The following is a 20232-nucleotide window of genomic DNA, read 5'->3' as shown; positions in this document are numbered from 1 at the left end:
GGCAGCTAGATATTGGTAATCTGTCTATTTTATGATAAGTTCAAATGTTCTTCCTTTCTCATTTTTGCTTTTTGTCGTTTATGAGTATTTCAAAATCATATTTATTAGTAGTTACATGGTTCCACTTTTTATTTGGAACTCTGGTCCTGACATAAAAGCTTTTGTGTATAGGAGCTCTTACAGCTGCCACAAGCCTTCTGCTGTCTCCCGTCTGATGACTAACACTGATGAAATTCATACCCTCATCCAGTTCTGACTTCTTCTCTGGCTCTTGCTAACTGACCTTAGGTCAGTGAGTCACCTCTGCTGAGCTTAGAGTCCTTGTTCTTAGGGAATCGAGGAGGTGAGATAATGAGTTGAAAGGCCTGCCAGGATGTAGCTAGGTAGCCAACAGTTTCCTTTCCTTTCCTTCTGTGCTTGCAGGTTCAGTTCATCTTATTGATGGACAATTGGTGTTGTTTACATGAAACTATATTAGCTTTCCAGTGCTCGATGGTGGCCACTGGTTCTACTTCAATCCTGAAAAGTGGTGAAGTTGTTACAGAGCCACTGGGTCCCCACTACTATCTGGCCACATGTGCTGTATCAGGAATTGGAAAGAACTGCCCTCAGTTTTGTCTGGAATTCATGATCTTCCTGTCTCTCATTAGAATATGTGAAAACAAAAGGTGGGGAAATGGTTCTGGGCCGGGCAGTATCTGGCATCCTACGTTTACTCCCCTCTCTGTCATTTGTGATGCTCTATCCTTTTTCCACTTCCTAAATTGGACATTGCTTGTCTTGGGAATGTTCCCATTTACTCTGATCCTCAAGAGTGCTGCAGCCCCAGAGTCTTTCCTGTGAGTGAATCCACGCTGAGACTGGCTGCATCTGGTTGAGGAGATTTGAATTCATTTAGCGCGAGTGAATGTTCTCTTGCAATCTCTCCTGCCTTGAGTTTCAATTCCCTCATATCAGTGCTTGATTCAGTCTCAGTCAGGAGATTGTTCTCTTTGATAGCAGAGGGAGTTTAGGAGTCCTTTCTTTCCATCTTGCTAACTGGCCACCTTTCACCCCAATATAAGCCCAACCCGTCCTGTGCTTATCATTCCTAATCCAATTTTAAAAGCTTCCCCTGCCCCTTACTTTTTTTTTTTTTTTTTAAAGGCTCAACTTTCCAGGCCTCAGCTCTCCTGATCCTTTTTTCATAGTCCCAACCCATTCCTTAATGTCTCCAGTCAGTTTTCTGCTTTCTGTTCGAAGCAGGCATTTCTGGGAAAGTGACTGCTAGGTCAGATCTTTAGGGGTCTTTCCTAGAAGCATATGGAACTCATGGACTTCCTTCCTTTAGGCCCTGTATCTTACCCTGTGAGCTACAACCAGTGGATGTCATGATCTTCAAGGGGTAGGGACAGCTCCTAAGCACCTTCCTTTTAAGAGCATTCATGTTATTTCTCAAGAGCGCTTGCTTGCTTGCTTGCTTGCTTGCTTGCTTGCTTGCTTGTACTCTTGTCCTCACAGAATGGGGTCTTTCCTCAGTAATGTTTGTGACTCCAAGGGATGTTTGGTAACATCTGGATACAGTTGAGGAGATGGAGCTATGGGCAGCTAGTGAGGGCCCAAGAGTGTTCACCATACAATCCAGAAGAAAGCCCATAGTAAGGAATCACTCAGCATGAGACAGCAATAGTGCTGGAATGGCCCAGTGACCCCAGTTCAGATCAGCTTCCAACACCTCATCAGCCTGAGGAGTTTGGTAAAGGCTTTACCAAGCATGATGACACAAGCCCATAACTGGGAACACTGAGATAGGAGAATCACGTAGTCATAAGCCTTGTCAAGAACCTTCCATGGGTGAAAGAGAGTACAGGAGCCAAGAGAAACCACAGGACCATTTGCTGGAATGTGCTGTGGTGATGGCATCAACTTCAGGTGATGGCCTGAAGTTCTCCTTAGTCCCTTGCTGTCCCCTGAAATCTCTGTGCCTTGCTTGGTTTGCTACCTCACTGAAGCTCATTATTCAGGGCATGCTTCACAGATATTAGTAGGGTATACCCAGTAAGAGCCAAGGAAGGAAGACTTTAGTGCCCGATGACAGTAAGACTTCCAGCTGTGGTTAGTGCCTTCCCTTGCCCTTTGGTCACTTGCTCAGGATACCATGAGGTGCCAATTCAGCCAGGACTTGGCTTGACTTGGCTAGCCAGAGAAACCTAATCCACAGAGTAAGGGCTTCTGCACTGCAGTGACAAGACCTACTGGTCCGTGCTGCTTCTGGGGCCTCGGTAGGCTTGCCTGAGCATCACCTTGAGCAGGGATTCTCTCCTGTGGCCTCCTTTTAGGCCAGCATGCGGGAACCTTCTCTAGCTTCCATTTGTGGCAGGCCTCAGTCCCAGGCATTTTGCCAGGGGCTTTATCTCTAGTCACCACAGGTCTTGTGAGTGTATGCAGGCATTCCCATTGTGTGGTGGGAACTTGGGGCCTTGGTGCACAGAGTTGCTCATGGGCACTGGAAATAGAGTTTAAATGTAGCACTGGCTGATCTGAGGTCTGTGTCTTTGCCTCCACTGTTAAACTATGATTTCTATTTTGCAGTAGCAGGAATTTGAGCCATCAGAAATAGAAAATGACCCAGAATCCAGCAGAGTCGGATGCCTTGTTCTAATTATTCTGCATCCCTGGCCCACTCATGTCCCCTCTGGACTGCTTCCATGTCACCTGGGAAGAGTTTGTCACCAGTGCATCTCCTCTTGAGGTAGCTGTGGGATTCATTGCATCTGCATTGCCATTTATCATAGAAGTTTATTTGCAAAGTGGTTGCCTACAGTTCTACCACATTTTCAAACTGGTTCAAGTGTTCACAGTGAAGCAACCTTAAATAAGCCTTAAGAACCTGGATGGAGCCGAGCAATCATGGTGCACACCTTTAATCCCAGCTCTTGGGGGGGCAGAGGCACATGGATCTCATGAGTTTCAGGCCGGCCTGGTCTTCAGAGTGAGTTCCAGTACAAAAGCCAGGGATGTTATACAGAGAAACCATGGCTTGAAGGGGGTGGGGGTGGGGGATAAACAAACAAAAAAACAGAAGCTGAAAGTGAACAGAATCATTGATTGAGAAAAAAAACAAAACAAAAAAAAAAAGCCAAAACAAACAAACAAAAAAAAGTCATGAAACCAAGTATCAGAAACTATAAGTGTCCAGTATAATTAGAAGTACAGGGTGACCCAGGTCCACTCAAGATTCAAAATTCATACAGTTTTACTGTATAAGGCAACATACCCTGAGAACTCTCTATAACTTCCAGGTACATGTGTTCTACATATACTGTTGCCTTCCAAAGAATGCCCCTGAGCAGATATCAGGAAACTCAGAGTCTAGTGGGCCTTCCCTTGCACTACCCATGTCAATCCATTTCCAAACTTTCTAAAATATGCCCTCCTCTCCATCCCTGCTGTCAAGATCTGTTCACTGGACCTTAATGGCCTTCTGGCTTTAGCTCCAGCCCCAGAGAGTACACAGGGTTGCCTTGTGTGTGCCCTGCTCATAGGATACTCTTATCACAGAGCTACCACTTCACAGTCCCCAGCCTTGCCCATACTCCCACCAGCAGAACTGTTTCTGGGTTCACTTGATTCTCCTACAGGCCTCTCTGTTCCTTGAGCCTTGTTGGAAGTGTCTTTCCCAGATGTTCTAGTCAGACTCTGTACCCTATGATTCAGGACACTTCCCTGGACTTCCTGGAGGAGTCCTGTCTTGGTCTCTACATCCCAAGACTGATTAGTCTTTTTGCTATCCTTTTCCCTCTGCAGGCTAGAAAAAAAAATGATCCTTGTACATCATATCCCCAGATATTAGAATCTCAGGCATAGAAAGAGGGGGAGAAGATGGATGCCATGTGGAAAAGTATTTGCCTAGTACAGGTCCTGAGGATATTCATGCTTTGTGTGCCTTCAACAAGGGACTGGCCACTGAAGACAGCCAGGTGTGGGCTCTTGCCTCCTGGTTAACAGCTATCTGAGGTCCTTTGGGAGTATGGGAAAGCTGGGGTGGAGCTTTCAACTGGCCAGTGGCATCATGGCACCTAAGTACCATAAGATAAGAGCCTTCTCTTAGACATTTAGAAAGCCAGTAGGGAAAGGACCATATGAGATGTGTTTAGGTTTTGTAGTGTTTTCATTAAGGAGTGCTGGGCATCAGCTAAGAACTGTTGATCTCGCATTTCATGCTGGTCTAAGCAAAGCCAATTAGTGCAAAGGCAGGCAGTGCTTTTCAAATCTGAAAACCCAGATTGTAGCCTCAAGCTAAGGGAAGTTCAAGTTACTTACCCAAGTCACAGGGTATGTGAAAGGCCTTCCTAGGAGCAGCACACTGTGTTTTGTTTCTGTCTGAGATGATTGGGAATATTATAAGTTTCTGTACTATCACAGACTCTCCCTAAGGAATACTGCCTGAAAACCTGTAGGCTCCTGAGCTTCCTGTAGCTCCCGGGAGAAATGTAGGTCACTTCATTGTTGCTTGTTAAAATGGTCAGCCTTGGCAAGTATCTTTGCTGTTCTAATGGCATCTAATGAGAACGCCAGCTTCTGGCAAAATAAGAGACTAGAATGTAGAATCTGCTAATTTGCTGGTGCTTCTTGGATATCAGCCAGTGACTTTGCCAGTCTAGAATAAAGACTGATATTTCAACTGTGCAAGTGTTTCATAAGCATTGGCTCCTGCAGCCTGCAACTCAGAAAATACTCAAGAAATGCCTGTTGTGTGAACTCAGTGAGCAAGGAAGGGTGTTCCCATCCCTGTGCTGCGGCTCTGCTGTGAGAGAAAGCAATGGGAAAGAGGCCTGGCTTCTTCAGAGGATTCAGGAAAGAGCTAGCGTAAAGGGTGTTGCCTCCAGTGAGAAGAAGCCAAGTCAACTCCAAACCTCCAGGGATGTTTGCCTGTTCCTGTGAAATGGGTATGAGGTAAAAGAGGAACCTGCCAGCATTATGACAGCGTTGGGTGTAGTTTCTATTTTGTGACATTTTAAAAAGTCATGAAGTATAATTGTTAACATTTTATGTTTTATCGACCATGTTTAGTGGAAAATATCTCACTTCCCTCTTGAGCTTATGATCTTAAAACGTAAGCAGCATATCACATCAGCACCCAGTGTTCATATCCTCTGGCCATTCTTATTAGTGGACTGGAATATGAGTCACTGAAAACTCTTCACAGCCAACTCTAATGGAGACTGCATTAGGATGCACAGATCCCTCATTTCTGTGAACTGGACTCATATATGCAAATGATTGATGAAGAATAAGAATTATGAGGAAAGTCTGGGGGAAAAAACCCTGCATCAGTAACATCAGAAGGGAGATGGCAAGCAACCAGGGGGATTAGACAGATTGAAGAAAGTGAGCAGAATAGAGAGAAAGGGTTTATGCAGAAGCATGAGCCTCCAAGGGTGCTGACAGGAGAAGCTTCCAGGTTGTGAGGACCGGGAGTTTCTGGGGTGTGAATCATCAACTGCTAAGAGACTGTCAGGCCTTTGCTAAAACAAGGAGAACAACAGAACCAATAAATCTGGGCCCAGGGCTCTTTTCTGAGACTGATACCCCAACCAAGGACCATTCATGGAGAAGACCTAGATCCCCTGCACAGCGGTAGCCCATGGCAGCTCAGTCTCCAAATGGGCGCCCTAGTAAGGGGAGCAGGGGCTCTCTGACATGAACTCAGTGGCTAGCTCCTTGATCACCTCCCCCTGAGGGGGGAACAGCCTGACCAGGCCACAGAGGAAGACTATGAAAGACAGTCCTGATGAGACCCGATAGGCTAGAGTCAGATGGAAGGGGAGGAGGATCTCTCCTATCAGTGAACTGAGGAAGGGGCATGGGAAGAGATGACGGAGGGAGAGTGTGATTGGGAGGGGATGAGGATGGGGCTACAGCTGGGATACAAAGTGGATAAATTGTAATAAATAAAAACATATTTTAAAAAACAGGGCAGCAAGGATGCAAGGGTATAAACCTGCTTATTTTATTTATTTATTTTTTAAGAAATGCAGGGAAAATAGTCATGAACTGAAGTTTTACTGACAAGTCTGAAGAGGAGTAAGAGGAAGATGTGGGGGATGCACTTGTCTGAGTAGAGATCTTATGTATATTTTGAATTTTGAACCAAATTTTTGTTTTCTTTATTCAAAAATTATGTCAGCAGTAAATAACCACCCCCCATACTCCAACAGGCAACCCTGACTAACTCCAGGACACACACATGACATCAAAGTAAGGGTACATGTTAGAAGAAAAAGTTTTCAGTAGAAGGGACAGTGAGATAAATTAATAGAGGGTGAAAATGAAATTCATTACATGTGAGTGTATATGTGTGAAACTGTCAATGAATAAAAACAAATTAAAATTATATCAGTAGCTGGTTATAGTGGCACATACCTGAAACCCTAGCACTTGTGAGGCTGAGCCATGAGGATATATAAGTTCTAGGTCAGCCTAGGCTACATAGTGAGACAAACAAACACATAGATAAAAAGATAGGGGAAATAAGTATGAACAGAAATAAGTACCTCTTTCTGTGTTTCAAAGACACACCATAACCCTGTGAAAGGAACATAGTAGGCTTTTGATCAAGGTAAGATGACTACAGTAGTTTCTCCCCACTCTTACCTTCCAGGAACAACTGTGAACCCTGAAAGTGTTCCAGGGCAGCCAAAGCAGAGCTCTGAAGGATAGGTGGAGCAGTACAGACTAACTAGAGCCCCAAGACTCAACATCTCCCAGCCTTGGTAGAGAGCCACATGTCAGGCACCTCTGCTCCTTTGGATTGAAAGGGGCACCAACAAAAATAGGTGGTTCCAGTAGCATCAGCAATGGTTCTGGGGTGACATTAACTAGCAGGTGCAGCACTCCGTCCTACAGATCAGACACCTCTGGTCTTAAGGGCTGAGATCGCTTTTTGTCCTATGAGCCAGACTCCAGTCTCCACTTAGAGCTGTTAAATGGCTGACATCAGCAGGGGACATGATATCAAAACGGGTCCAAGAAGTATTCCCTTCCCCCATCTGGAAACAATTGAAGCTGTGGCACTGGCCAGAGAAGCATTCTGCCCTGCATAGGGACATGCTTTCACCTCTAGGGTCTGCAGGAAACCCACTGGCCTCAGATGACTCAGACAGACCCAGAGTGCAGTGTTGCCTTTGATTCCAGAAGCTGAACATACATCACATAAACCCAAAGAAGTCCTCACCTGAAAATGAATAAGGATATAAAATAAATTGTTATTGTCCACAGAAGTCTTATAAAATATTTGAGGTTTATTTTGGCTCACAGTTCAGAAAGTTCACTTTACCTTAGCAGGAAAGGAATGGTGGCTGGGCAGGTCCATTCCTGCTGATGGGAGCTTATAGCCATCACCTTCTTCATCAAAAGCAAAACAACAACAGCCCTCTATGTTTGTCACTTGAAACCCACAGCAAAACAGGAAGTTGACATCTATTATGCTAGAACATAAAGACAGGAGTGGGTGGAGGAAGATCTGAGTATGAGCTGGGAACAGTACTGAAGAGAGGCATGCCCCTGGCCAGGGCACCTACCATCTGCAGGCTATGCAGGGTCCATGACTGCCACCAGGCTGCAACCCCCCTACAAGACAGGTATGGACAGGGCCTGGAGACAGAAATGGCTGAGACTTCACAGGAGTAAGAGGACCCAGGCTCTGAACTAGAGCCAGAGTTGAAGGCTTAGGCTGGAGGGGTGTCCTGCCCCCAAACCTGGCATCTTTGCAGGTGGGTCATGGACCCTTCTTGGGGACTGAGTTGTGAATGACAATCATAGGCAAAAGACTGAATATAAAGCAGGGGAGCCCAAGACCCATCAAGTTCTCAGCTGTGGCTTCAATCTGTAATCTTCTATGCAACCAAATTGTTAACTGGATGTGAGAACAGAAGCAGTTCAAAATTTCTGTATCCTGGAACCTTTATTAGGAGGGCGCAGAGGCTGTACTGAGGACAAACAAGAACTAGTGAATGGTTCTGTAGCAGGAGCTGTGCTAAAGAGATGCTCAGAAGAGTGCCAGGCTGCAGATAGAGAGCTGCCCTAGGCTCTGGAGCAGGAACACTGCTGGCCAAGGCCAGAGAGCCAGGCAGCTGCAGAACAACAGAGAGCTGCCGAGAGAACTGAAGAAGCAGAGCTAGGTCTGAAGAAAATAGATCTTTAAATGAGGGGATTATTCGTTGTGGGGAAAGGGATGCAATTACGGCACAGAGTAGCTCAGCAGTGGACAGTATGTTGTCACAATAGCGAATATCATCTTCAAAGAAGTGTGCAACCACATTTCTGCAGGAAGAGGCATAAAAAGTGAACCTTCACTGTCTGTCACAGGAATTTCATCTCTGATATTGCAAGTTGACAAATCATGAAATCTCTGTAAAAACAGCAGTTTAGAGACCTGGAGTGAGTGCTCAGGAAAGGGAAATGAGTTCTCTGAAGGATGGTAGTGATGTTGGGGTTGGGGGTAGAGTACTCCTAGGTTTTGCTCCTAGTATGCATGCTTTCTTTGATTAGCATGCAAACCCAACAACCCTTTTAATAAATGAATGCTCAAAAAAGTGACATGTGGTGTGTGTTGGGAGATGCATCTGTGGTCTGAAGGTGGTGGTAGGGCTCTCAAAGTAGTGACTACAGAAGTCTAGGCCCCTACTGTTCACTCTGGTCTCCTTTCCATTCTGAATTGTTCTCAGTTCTCACGGCTCCAGTGAGGAAAGCATTCCTCTTAGACGGCAGGCCTTAAAGTGAACGGTCAGCCCCGCTGTGCCACTGTTTCAGGGGAGCCCATGGAGGACTGATGTCCCCAGAAGGCATGCGGCAGGTGAGCCCAGGCCAGACCAGGACAGGTGACAGAGCTGCCTTTGACCTGATCACCTGGTCATCATGGATTATCCTAGGTAGGGGTACTGTTTTGATGAAACATCATGACCAAAAGCAAGTTGGCGCGGGAAGGATTTATTCAGCCTGTACTTCTACATCATTGCAGGAAGTCAGGACAGAAACTCAAGCAGGGAAGTAGCCTGGAAGCCCAGGAACTGATGCATAGGCTGTGGAGTTGTGCTGCCTACTGGCTTGCCCATATGACTTGCTCAACTGCTTTCTTATGGAACCCAGGACTACCAGCCCAGGTATGGCACCACACAATGGGCTGGGCCCTCCTCCAGCAATCACTGTAGAAAGTGTTCTACAGCCCAATCTTGTGGAGGCATTTTCTCAGCTGAGGGTCCCTCCTTTCAGATGACTCTAGCTATGCCAAGTTGATGTAAAGCAATTTGGCACATGGAAAAAATGAGCTAGTCTAACCATCTCTGGAGAACAGAGGCTTCATCTGCCTGCAGGTTTATCCCCTGCAACTGTCTCTGGTACACCAGGATCACTGAGTGGAAGAAAGTGGTCTGACCAAGGCTTACCCAAGGTGCTTCGACATGTCAGCCGTTCCTTTTCCTCTTTTAAACCTGTCTGCCCTCCTGGCTCATTGTTCCCAGACTGTGTGCTTAGAGACACCTGTGCTTATTGTCAGCTACTCAGAGTCCATGGGAAGAAATGCCCTGGGGGAGGGGACAGGTGCTAAGGGCAGCCCAGTCTTCCCTTCTATAGGAGGTGCTTAGCCCCACAGACCAATGTGTTTGCCACATTTGGATTTTTCCAGATTGCATTTCATCAGACTCCTGATGTTTTTATTTAAGAGTATATTTCTTACTTCAATGTAAATAGGAGCAGATGTTTTGCAACCAGATATTTTGACTTGCTATCGTATCCTGAACATCTTTCTTTGGCAGTGTGTATAGAAGTCTGCACAGCATTTCCTTCTTGGGGTACTCCATAATTTATTTACATACTCCCTCCATGGCAGTTACTAGGGTTTTTTGTTTTGTTTTTTGGGTTTTTTTTTTTTTGCTGTTATAAACAATATAGCTGTAGAATCTCTTTAATCTATATCTCTGTACCCTCTCTGCTTCCTCAAGACAGAGTGTGCTCATTAACCATGCCAGTACACATCGCAGCTTCGCCTCCAGAAAAGCTGCATAGATGTGCCTTGACAGCCGCAAGGACTGTGCCTGGTACAGCAGGCCTTTCATCTTGGCCAGTTTGATCGGCAAAACATATTTCAGGTCTTCTTGGGATTTTTGTCAATTAATAGTGTGGCTGGGTATATAGTCCCGAGTTTATTGGTCATTTGTCTATGAGGTAGGTTCTGAAGGCAGTGCTGACAGCTTTGGGGACACTATGACAGGCACCTCAAGAATAGCAGCCCATTCTGAGGGACAGTGTGAATGATGACCTGTCCTGTGGGGCTGACCTAGGGTGTGACTGGCTGGTAAATGCCTGTGGGGACCTATAGGCTAGACCAGACAGATCCCTAAGGGGCCTCAAATGTGACCAATGGTGGAACTTCAATCTGAAGAGTGTGGAATGCCACTTTTGGAGCCGGTTTCTCTGCCTCTCATGCCCACAGCTGCTGCTTTATCTGTAGTTAGCTGCCTGCCCACCTCACAGGAAGGCAGGGCCCTGGCTAGGTAGAGTCTTACCGGCTGAGTATGTCATAGCTTCTACCCAAGCTTCCAGGTTTGCAGGGAACTGAAAGGAGTGTGACACAGCCACTTTTCCACAGGAGGCAGTATGGAGCAGTGGAAAGTTCAAGCTCTTAGGCACCAATCTGATCTTTTAAGCATGTATGGAGATATATGGGCACCTCTTCTCTCCAAACCCAGAATCAAGCAGCAGATGTGATGTCTCAGAGCTATTGTCGGGACAGAGGAAGAGTGCCAACCAAAAGGAGCAAAGCACTGTGTGATGCTCAGCTGTGCTAATTGAAAGTCCTTCCCTTCCCACCTGGAAACCTGGCCTCCCTCTTTAATTCATTTTTTTCATGAATGAATTTCTTTCACCAATCAGTGTTGGTAGTAATAATCATGACAGCTATAATTCATTCAACACCTACTGAGGCTGGGCCCCGTATTAGACACAGATTATAAACGATCTTTTGTACTCTCACAGTCATCTGTAAGGAAGAGAAGTTATTTCCATTTTACACAGGAGCAGCTTAAACAGCACCCTGTGGGAGCCAGGATTCCTGAGTTGTGGTACCTTCACCCAAAGCCCTGCTTCAAAGGCGGCTTGTATCCTGAGGCTCACTTCTCACCTGTGAGCCTCAGTGTGACAGTCAGCCACACTGTCTGCTCCACCCTTAGGCTCATAGTTCCAGCCATGTTACCTGCATAACAGGGTCAAGCCACAGAAGAGGGCTATGGGCTACAGCTTCTCACCCCAGTCCTGTTTTATTTATGAGTTAGTAATGCTTCTTAACTGTCTTTGCATATGCTGGGCTATATTTGTGGATATGAAAATGGAACCTTTTAGAAAATACCTTTTGAAAGCCCCCAAACATTAGGATTATGTTAAAAAACCTCTCAGTTTTCTCAGTTCGGTGACATTTCCTGTTTGCCTTTGCACAGCCGGGAGAGCAAATATGCACTTGGGGCTGCAGATTTAGTTCCTGTTCTCAATTGCATAGTTCAGGGCTTGGATCATCTGCTCTTTGGTTTTTTAGAAGGAGCAACATACTTAAGTCTGTTACTTTTCTTTATAACAGGTTTTATGTTTTGTTTTTAACTTTGATGGATACTAATGCAGGGTAGGGAGAATACAGTGGATCGAGTCTAGCCTCCTCTAGGGCCAGTGCCAGTCTGTAGCAGGGAGCATCCAACAATCTCTTTTGCTGGGACAGTCTTACAGCCTTGAATATATATTAAGCTAGAACCTTTATGTGCTTAATATTGGTAATTTTGCCAATAAAAGAGAATTATTTTTAACTCAGGTAATAAATTACACAGCATACACAGTGAACTGTATTATCCCACAAAATCCCACTATCTACCAACATTTTGAAATTGTTCTAAAATTAGAAATTGGAATGAAGAAAAGTCATCCTGTGAAGGAAAGAAACAAGTGAGTTTGCTGTTCTCGTGAGAATTGACAGCAGCAAGGAAAGGGAAGAGTCCACGAGAGAAGCATGTGGAGTTGAGAGGGTAAGAAAGTGCTCCAGTGGAGGGTTTGGTCTTTTTTCTTCTTTCTGTCTTCTTTTTTAAAATAACTTTCTTCCTTACATTAAAAAAAAAAAGAAGAAAGAAAGAAAGAAGTCTTCAACTACTGCCTACCTAGCAGCTGGAAAACTGAATACATTATAGTATAGCATCTTCCATTCCAAATTTTGAAAAATTAGATGCTTAGCTCATCGGTGGTCTTTGGGGCATGCTTCACACATCATACAATGGGTTTCTTGTGGGCTCCCTTAGTACTCTGGCTCTTCTAGAGGAGCCTCACTTCACACACTCCTGTTTCTCACACTAGAAATACACATGGTAAGCAGCCTTCTTGTGACTATGAAGCTGGCTACAGGACCTGCCTGGTGTCCAGGTCCATTAGGCAGAGAGCCCATTCCCGGAAACAGTGTGGCCGTCCTCACCCCAGGGAGAGCAAGGAAGAGAGGCCTTGACATAGACTGGTGCCGCCCAAGACTGAGGTCACCTGGGCTTACTGTGGCCCTGAGTACTGCTCACCCTGCTTCCAGAGAGAAGCTGCTGGTTGTAGATTCAGATATGAAGAATGCTGAGAGTTCCTGGCCTCCCTCTGACTTCTTAACAGCTCTCATATTCACTTTTCTTCCCTTTCTCTTCTGAGAAAACTTGTATCCCAATTTGATAAGGTTTCTGGATGCTTCATGCTGAGCTGCAACCATTTGATCATAGAACACCTCGGTAAAGAGTGGTTCAGAGACATGTATCTCAAAGCCAGTGGAATCGTGATTTGAAAACTGTTTTTGAGTAAACAGTTTTGTTTTTTTTTTTTTTTAAAGAATTCATTTGTTCAGAATGCATTTGCAGCAGAAAGTCTCTTTACTTTAGTCAGAAGCAAAAGCAGTAGCTTTTTTTGTGTATGGACCGTGAAACAGGGGGAGCTAGCATGTGCTCTGTCACCTTGCCATGGTCTCTATTGCTATTCTTAAGTGAGAAGCAGAGGAAGGAGCCAGACTCTAGGAGGATGAGAGCCATGGGAGTCCTAGAAAGAGGAAATGAAAGGAAGACAGGCTCTGGCTACCAGGCTAGGCACCCCAAGATCGAATATCCAGGAGGGCCCAGTTCTGAGCCAGAGCAAAAGCCCAGTGGGAAAAGCCCTTCAGCAGTTCTTAGAATAGGCTCTACCTTACATGAGGCCATCAGAGCTAAAAAAGTCCCAGAAAAGTGGAATAGTGGTCACAGGAGCCTGGGGAATGCAGACAGATTGTCAGTAATGCTGCTGAATGGGCAGGAGGAGCTGTGCTTGGGTCCTTTGGCACAGTAGGGTGATTGTGGTTTACAACAAACTATGGTGTATTTCAGAATGGCCTGAGTCTGAAGGCTCTTAACACCTAATAGAAATGATGAGCTTTAGAGTAGACAAAAATGGTAATTCCCGTGGTTTGGTCATTACACATCATACACTGGATTACTGTACTGTGCTAAAATTATGTACAAATATTGTGTGAATTTTTAAAATATCTTAGAACAAAATATTTTAAAATAGTATACTTCAGCATTTAAAAATAACAGCATAAAACTTTACTATGCTAATATATGTAACACTTTAAATGAAAATGACTTTTTCTAAAAATAATAGAGTGAGATGTAGGGCCTTGTTTAGGTCTGACTTAATGAGAGTCAGCTGGACTGCTGTGACACACTGTTTCACTGAATCCATAAGACAGGTCAAAGGTGGCAAAAGGAAGCCCCAGTTGTCCCCATCCTCCATCGGAACTGCTGGTCATGAGCACTTGTCTCCAGGTCGTATCCTGTTTCTTTCTGGCTCACACTGGGATCTTAGTTGGCATTGGCCAACAGCACCCTATACCCCTTTATTTATCCCCTAAGGTGAGCTTAGCAGTTGACAAGACCTTCATATGTTGACACTGTCTCCATGTCTCAGCTCTCTCAGTTTTTGTTTGTTCCCTGTGCCCTAACCCACCTTTTCCTGGGACCTACAGACATAGTCAGGAGGCCTCAGGACCCCGGGAAGAGGCAGGTGCCACTCGGGCCCAAATTTCTACTCTTCAGACCACTCCCTGAGCTGTCCATAGGACCCAAAAGCATCTCCCAGCTTCTCACATTGCAGTACCCTGCCAAGTGAGGCCTCCTACTGTGGGCTTCGAAAGCACTAGATATTCTACCATGCCAGAAGCCACAGACTGCCCCTTCACCTCCCAGCTATCTCACTGTCTTTTTCCCTCTCTTGTTTGTCTTGCTGTTACAACTCATAACCTAGAACTGACCTGGGAGTTGTCCCTGCTTCTAGGACAGAGTCTAGTGAGACCCTCTGTCTGAGGTCTCTTGGTTTCAGTATCTGCTCTAAATTGAAGCTTTGTGTTTCTTCCTCAGCTTTGTGTTGTGACTCCGCATAGTAAGATGGACAGCCATCCAGCTCAGAAAGGGCTGGCCTGGGTGACGATCCTGGCAGTACCACTTTGGTCAGTAACTAGTTCAGCAGCACTCTCTTCTAAGGGTGGTTTTTTCCACCTGTGAGGCAAGGCTGCTCTGTTGTGTGGCCATGACAGTTGTTTACCACACACTGCCTTTGCTGAACTCATTATTATTATCTCTCCTTTCATCCAGGGACTATTGGCTTCTTGAACCTGAGGGCTATATTCCTGTTAGCCACTGGGAATTCTGGAGCTGTCCTAGAGTTGGCCAGGGGCAGAGCTAGCTAGATCAGATCTCAGAGTTTAGCCTCTTACTGATGCCTCTGATTCCCACAGGCTCCACCGGAGGAGCTTCCAGGAAAGAGTCACCCAGAACAAGCTGTAAGCTGTCAGCTCTGTCAACTCTGACTCTCTCTACTGATAGAACCCCAGCTGCATTTGGGGTGGACAAGAATATTGCTCAGAACCACTTGCTAGCCTCTCTGCTGTCCCAGGGACTACACAACCTCATTTAAGCCAGAGGCAGAGGAGCAGGACATTGCCTGATTGCAGGGCATTGCCTTCCTCTGGCTAGCAGAATTGGCTATCTGTTCAGGAATAAGTGACCTTGCCGAAGCCAGTCTCAGCATGCAGTTGGAGGCCATGCTACCTATAGGGTCAGTGTGCCACCACAGGGCCTAAATGTTGGCTTCTTGTGGAGATGTCAAGAGTTTCTGTGGTTAAAAGCACTGTTACTGAAACCTCTCTGTTATCTGTGGCAGAATCAAACCCTAACACATAGATCTAACCACTCATCTAGCTGGAGAACTTGCACACAGACAAGAGCAGCCCCTGTGTTTACCACTGAGCCATTCCTTCTGAGTTTGTGGGGCTGTGCCACGGCTGTGTTCCATTTAATAGTGCTGAAACAAGGATATGCTCTCATCACTCTGCCCTGGGTGGGTTTTGTGGGATGGTATTTCCTGATGCCCCTATAGAGGACTAGACACAGCTAATAAGCAGGACAAGTCCAGTGTCCATGGAGCTGAGGAGAAGATGCAACCCTTGGGCAACACTGGGATTCTTCCCCATAGGCTGCAGATTGAGGAATGGGGCTTGTAGGGAGATATGTGTGGCCTGATGGTATGCCTTCAAGAGTAGGTGCCCCACAGATAAAATCCTGCATACCACTGTGCCCCCATCTCCAAGGGTACAGTGTCTTCTGCACCCTTGGCCTGGGCCTCCAATACCCATTTTAGAGGGCATAGTCCTCCAAACAGAGCTTGGTTGAGCTAGAGGTTTTCTGAGAAAGACCATAAGGCCATAACCACAGATGTGCTTGAATGTTAGTGGGAAGGTCACTGAGCAGTCACACTGAAGGACAGGAGACACCCCTTCTCTGTGAGTAAACATAAAAGAATGGTAGAGAAAAACCCTCTCTGGCCTGCATCCCGGGCCATGTGCTTATCCTTGATGGCAGGGCGAGCTGTGTCTATCCTTTATGGTCATGCCTTCACACGTAACTGGCCCCAGCAGACCCTACGATTCTCCTGGACTTTCTCTCCAGTAAGAGAGCAGGCAAGCCAACCCCTTGTGTCTATGGGTGGGCTTTCATGGTGATCATCTCCACAGATAGAGTCTACCTCTTCCCTGCTCAGGGCGTGGGGACAGCTGGGCTCTACCCTGGGGAGGTTCTCACAGACTAATGAAAGTATCAGGTTGGGTCTGTTGCCAGCAGATCTAACAGGCCAGAGGAGGCTTCTGGAAGGAGACAGTGTGATAGAAACTCATAAAGAAGGCCTGGGGATTGGCCTTGCTGAGGATATGGAGATGAGGCAGCTGTCAGTGAAGCAGAGCAGGTGACCTGCAGATGCCATGTGGGGAGGAAAGGGTCCAGATAGAGCAGCCAAGGGCACTGAGGGGCCTGGACTTGGCTGGAAGACCCATGCCATTGTGCTTCTGAGCCTTGCAGAGGACAAGTCCCTCCCCTATTGTGTCCTGACCACAGGGGTGACCTTCTATGGGTGTTAGCAATTTGGGAACCTGTGGTGCAGGAAACCAGGACTTGTTGATGCCAATGGACCTGACCATAGTTCTGTTAGACTGTGTAGTCCAGCCTTCTCCTGCTGAGCTTCTGTCCTGGCAGGTGCCCACTAGAGCAGCCTGTCACACCAATTCCTTGATGTGGTGAAAACACAGCGTTCCTGCATTGTCCTCGTGACTTGGTGGCCCTTTTTGCTGGATACTTCCATATACCCTATTCTGCACCTGCTTTCCTTCTGTCTTTTTCCACCTCCGTTGTGCGATTCTCTGAGGCTGAGGACTACGAGTGTCAAGAACATCATTTATGTGAAGAAGCCTGTTGCCACAGCAACCCGGCAGTCGGCCTGTTGTCTGGTCTAAAGTCTCCAACTAGGTCCACAAAAAGTGCTCATGGAGGGAGGGGTATAGCTCGCTGGGCCCTGCTCTTCTGTTCATAGCTTGCCATTTGTGTGGATGAAGAAGCTGGCAAGAGAGCCACACCTGCTGCCCTGAGTGGACAGTTCACTAGTTCACTGACTGGCAAGCTGTTTGTACAGGTGTCCATGCTTGCTACAGCTGCCACTGTTTTCCCAATGACCTGCCTAGCCTGTACAGAGAGACCAGTAAGGGACAATGCAATCACCCCCAGGGCCATGCTAGCTTTGGGTGGCTTTCTGGTTCATACAGAAGCTGGTCAGCAGTGGGGTGGGTTTTCCTGAGAACTGAGGAAACAAGGAGAGCCAGGATTCAGCAGCTCTGAGAGAAAATAGTTCCTAAGAATATTGAAAATGCTTTGCTCTTCTGGGTAAAGTGTAGGCACTTTAGCACAAGGCTTGCTGTGGCGTGCTGAGTAGAGTAGAGGCTTGGGCTCAGCCACATTTCAGGTGAGCACATGCCTGCATAGCAGGTGATTCAGCTGCGCTCCTTGACTCACTGCTGAGCACCTGTGATGCTGAATAAGCTAGGTGCGCCACATCCCTCAAGGGGTTGAAAGCAGCTGAAGCAGCCCACCTGAAATGAAGACATATTGGCTAGGTAAGGCCTACTGAGGGGACCCTGTGGATATCCCCAAAGTTCCCTGAGGCCCTCAGGGCAGCGGAGTGGGAGTGTGACAACAGGAGCTAAGATTGAGACTGTTCCATGCTCATACAAAGCAGCAGACCCTGGAGTGTCAGGTCCATGTGAGATTGTCTGCTTGCATGGTAGCTTTGTCATCTAACTTGTCAGGCCTCTGTATTATGCTGTCTGGCACCGGCTAAGTCAGGATGATGAGATGAGGCACTACCATCACACCTGCAGCAAGGAGACCATCTCATTTTGCTACTGTGTTCTCCTGCTGTGCTGCTGAGCCATGATCCTCAATTTTCTTCCTGTCCCCAACCCACCTTACGGCAGTAATTTTGCCCTTGGGATACCATCTGATTTGGCAGCAGTTACCAGGGAGCAGGAAGGATAGTGGCAAAAGGTCTGACCAGAGTTCCTCTTCTGTGTGAGATTTCATGGTGAGCATTGTACCATGAGACTAGGATTTAGCTGCAGAGGGATGGAAGTTGAGTTTCTCAGAAGCTGTGTGCCCTGGGTGCTGGCAGTTAGCAAGAAGCAGCACAGTAACCCTGCCCTGGAAAACACAGGCCTTGGAGAGTGGTAGCCAGACTTTACAGAAGGTACTTCTGAGGTTAATGGGGCCCCTAAGCCATCAGGATTATAGTGTCAGAAAAGGTATGGAAGGAACATCAGCTAGGCTTGTGAAGTAGCTTAAGGCGGTGATGGGTAGTGTTTGGCTGTTCTTCTGAGGGTTTGGACACACTAGATGACATGCTTTCTCAGATGCCACATAGCCTTTGAAAAGATGGCTGCATATTCCAGGAGGAACCAGAAGAGCAATCCTAGAAGCTGGAGACAGCTGCTCAATCATTCTGGTGTGAGAACAGCACAACTGGAGCCAGGGCTGAGGGTGTTGGACCAAGAAGTGGTTGAACTTCAACTATGTTTCGGGTTAACCTAGCATACCGAAGGCTTCCAGGGATCATTTATATTGGAGCACTAGTTCAAGGATGGCTTGATACTCTTGTCTTGGCCTGCCTGGTAAATGGGGAACAGGGAAACTAGGTATGGATGTCTGATCTGGGCTTACTCTGGAGCATCCAGCCCAGAGCCCTGTATTCATCTGGGTTCTTTGTACTGATGCTTCTAGGCATTTGGGAAGCTTCACACTTGAGGCTGTGCTATAACACTGCATGCTGCAGAGCCCACACTAGACATCCCAGGGGCAGGAGCCCAGCCATTGTCACACACACACACACACACACACACACACACACACACACACAACCGAAAACCAAAGCCTGTATAGTTGTCTGTTTTAACATGTGGATCCCAGACCAGAGTCAAATATGAGGGGTGTTCCCTATGATTGTGGCCACTCTTCCTTCAGAAGACTGCTATGATGACCTCAGGACTAGCTTAGACCCTGGTCTGTATAGCCTGGAAGTCTCTTATGGCATAGATGAGAGCAAGTTAAGTATCTAAAGAGACTGAACCAAAACCTGGGACCATCATCACAGCCAAGCTGGCCTTCATAGGTGGACACCTTTCATCCCTGCCTCCAGTGCTATCTAGGATATTCTCCTGTGACATCCCCTGAAAAAGCCCCTGACCTCGACCTTTCTCTTTCAGGCCTCCCAGCTCATAGTATGGCTCATTGCTTTAGACTACAGCCCTGACCCATGGAACTCTTAGCACCGTATGTCTCTGGTCCTCATCTGATCTGGATGTGACAGTTATCACTTTTTTTATTGCTGTAACAGAATATTTCGCCAAAGCAAGTTAAGGCAAGAAGGATTTATTTTGTCCCATAGTTTGGCGGTATAGTCTCTCATGGCAGAGATGGCATGGTGATACAAGATTCTGATTCCATGCCATTCACTGTGAAGCAGAGATGAATTCTGCTGCTCTGCCCACTTTTTCCTTTTTACGCAGTCCGGATCCCAGTCTACAGGATGGTATGATTCACATTTTAGGGTAGATCTGTACACCACAGCTTTCTAATCTAGAATTTCTGCACAGACCTGCCCAGAGATTTGTCACTAGGGTGATTATGGGTTCTGTCAAGATGACAATATAACCCACCATTGTGGCATTTGTGCCCCTGCCTCTATGCATTAGCCCTGCTTCCCCAGCTTCCAGTCTCCTGGTTTCATTTCCATGAGACATGAATTTAGAAACCTCATATTACTGCCTGCCTCAGGACCCATGATACTGACTCCTGAGATCCAAGCCAGACTCAAGCCCTCTGCTCTAAGGCCACATGTTCCTTCCTCGACCCACTCTTCAGTCTTCCAGTGTCTTGGGTGAAAGCAGTGCTGATTGGGACTGACTTTTCCTTTCTCAAATAGCTCTTATTGCTTGAAAGTCACTTCAGCTGATTCGTGTTTAATTGAGTGATCTCTGAGCTCTGACAGAGCAGTGTGTAATGATCTGATTCCTGGGATGGGAGAATCATCCCCTGCTCTGTTACTGAGGTGTCTGCTGGCCCTGAGTAACTCATTCATATTCTCCACCTCATCTCACCCATCCTGTGGGCTGGTGAGGCAGCTTCCTGTGCTCTGGCCTACCTTGAATGAGGTCGAGACAGATGTTAAAGCATGCCTAACAGCTCTCAAGTCTTGCTCAGGAATTGCTCCGAAGGCCGTTAATACAGTGGGCCCAGTTCTTTATTATTATTACCAAAAACTGGAGAGATGCCATACGATGAGCAGGGCTGC

General features: G+C 46.6%; 1 protein-coding gene across 2 annotated transcripts in view; it reads left to right on the top strand.

The window, feature by feature from the left end:
- Positions 1–20232, top strand: part of Chchd6 (coiled-coil-helix-coiled-coil-helix domain containing 6) — a 210424-nt gene that overhangs the window by 138828 nt on the left and 51364 nt on the right. The window lies entirely within an intron of this gene.

Source organism: Meriones unguiculatus, chromosome 5, assembly GCF_030254825.1.
Source record: "Meriones unguiculatus strain TT.TT164.6M chromosome 5, Bangor_MerUng_6.1, whole genome shotgun sequence".
In the NCBI taxonomy this organism is placed as follows: Eukaryota; Metazoa; Chordata; class Mammalia; order Rodentia; family Muridae; genus Meriones; species Meriones unguiculatus.
The sequence above is the reverse complement of the archived record's forward strand: the minus strand, read 5'-3'. Positions and strand labels throughout refer to the sequence as shown.